Raw genomic sequence first — 2,500 nt, forward strand, 5'->3', positions numbered from 1 at the left:
TCTCTCTCTCTCTCTCTAGAGAGAGAGAGAGAGAGAGAGAGAGAGAGAGAGAGAGAGAGAGAGAGAGAGAGAGAGAGAGAGAGAGAGAGAGAGAGAGAGAGAGAGAGAGACTTCTTTTACCAAGCCAGACCTCCTCGTCCTGAATGTCTACTTTCTATTCCCACACTCATGTCTGAATTCGTCTTCCGGTCATGATACATATAAAATTCTACAAGCTCGACGCACTCGACCTAGCCATGGAGTATTTCTAATTCTACAAGTCAGTCTCTAACATGATCCTTGTAAAGAATGAGAAGCTTATCATTCTCGGCTAGACACACCAACACCATGTTGTCCGAAACGTAACCTTCTTATTCAAGAACACATGGTCACATCTTAATCATTCTGGACAGAAAACAAAGATATATCTCAGAGGCATGATATGGATATTAGTAGGCGTTCCTTCTGTTAATGGACAGCCCACAATTTTGCCGATGCGGCCCACGATGTTGAATCGGCCGTGATGATAACATGGCGGCGGCGGCGAAGATGGTGCCCAACGGGAATGATAATAGCATTGGTCCTGCTGACGAAGGTGTTCATAGAAAAACAGGAATGGGAATTATCATGACATTCTAACTGCTTCTATTTATATGGTATTTGGTGTTCAACACCGGCGTGATGATAACATGGCGGCAGCGAAGATGGTGCCCAACGGGAATGATAATAGCATTGGTCCTGCTGACGAAGGTGTTCATAGTAAAACAGGAATGGGAATTATCATGACGTTCTAAATGCTTCTATTTATATGGTATTTGGTGTTCAACACCGGCGAAGATAAATACAGTAACATAACAGAAGCTACCAAAAATTGAATAACTTGATGCATTTTGTATTAATGGTTTATTCCTTCTCTTGCAGTTTATTTATTTCCTTATTTCCTTTCCTAGCTGTGCTATTTTCCCTGTTGGAGCCATTGGGCTTACAGCATCCTGCTTTTACAACTAAGGTGGTAGCTTAGCTAGTAGTAGTAGTAGTAGTAGTAGTAGTAGTAGTAGTAGTAGTAGTAGTAATTAATAATAATAATAATAATTATAATAATAATAGTAAATAATAATAGCAAATAATAATAGTAAATAATAATAACAATAATGATAATAGTGGTAGTATTAGTAGTAGTAAAGAAAAATAAATTAACTGACTGATTTCCAGACAACTGATTGATTGATGTACTGACGGAATGGGATTATTTTATGAATTTTTATTACCATTGATATCTCTCTCGCAAAAGCAGTAAATTTAGTAATCTCTTGAGGTTATGAGCAGATAAAAACATATAGGCACACAGTGAATTATTTATAAATATCACCGAAGAAAAAAAAGGTAGTTTTAAATTCATTTTTAATCAAACACTGCAACTTCAAGTTCCTTAGACGGCCCATGTAATACTAACATACTGGTTTACAAGAAAGGGCTTATCAGAACTGTGGTAATAAAAGAACTGGGTAAGTAAGATTGTAAATCTGTCAAGACAATGGACAATGTAAAACATGTGCCTCCGACACGTAGCTTTATAAATCCCCTGCAAACTGATCTTTTCAAAAGCGAGCCGTGGCTGTCAAAATACCCTTTTGGAGAAAGATTATGTCATTAAGCGTAAAATAAACGAACTAACATTATTTGTCACAGACTAAAAACGTTCGGTTAATTCTAACTAACGATCGTATCTTACAGCGAAAAGTATAAAGTCTTTGGGAAATTGAAATGACATTCTAATCAAACATTTAAGCTTCTAAATTACAAGGGGGTTCGTAAAGTAACCTCAATAGCCTCTTTACTATTAAAGCAACAAGAGAGAGAGAGAGAGAGAGAGAGAGAGAGAAAGAGAGAGAGAGAGAGAGAGAGAGAAATAGTGCTTATATAAACTATCAGCTGTTGCAAGTTTAAAAGCGGAAGATTTTTTTTAAACAAACTATACTCTGAACTCTATAAAATATCTGGTCCTTATAAAGGGTGGCCGAAAACCGCAGGATATCCTCATTTTTTTCAATAAAAGGCTTCTTGACTCGATTTATGAATTCAAAAATAGGGGTAAAAGAAGTAAAGTTTCAGCATCTTTGATTTTTTCTATGAATATCGATGGAAGTTACTTACTTCACCAGACATTGATGCTTTTGAACAAACATTATTGAAATCCATCTGGCTAAATATATTTCATAAGATCAAAATTAAATACACTAGTCACAGAATTTGTTGATGCGTGTTATACAGAAAAAAAAACAAGAACAAAAGAAGTAGAAATCTTTGAACGGAAGATTGTAAATATATTTTAATTATTACTATGAAAAACTTCTTATATGCTGTTTTTCAAAAATGCTCTTAGTAGCATGTCTATCTAGTAAAGATTATGTTCAAAACAGATGAAAAAAATGATCAATAGATATTTAGAATTAACGTATAAGGTCTAATACTTTTTTCTTTCATGGGTCATCATAAAAAAAAAAAATTGTATTTTCACACT

This window comes from Palaemon carinicauda, chromosome 2 (genome assembly GCF_036898095.1).
Source record: "Palaemon carinicauda isolate YSFRI2023 chromosome 2, ASM3689809v2, whole genome shotgun sequence".
NCBI lineage: Eukaryota > Metazoa > Arthropoda > Malacostraca > Decapoda > Palaemonidae > Palaemon > Palaemon carinicauda.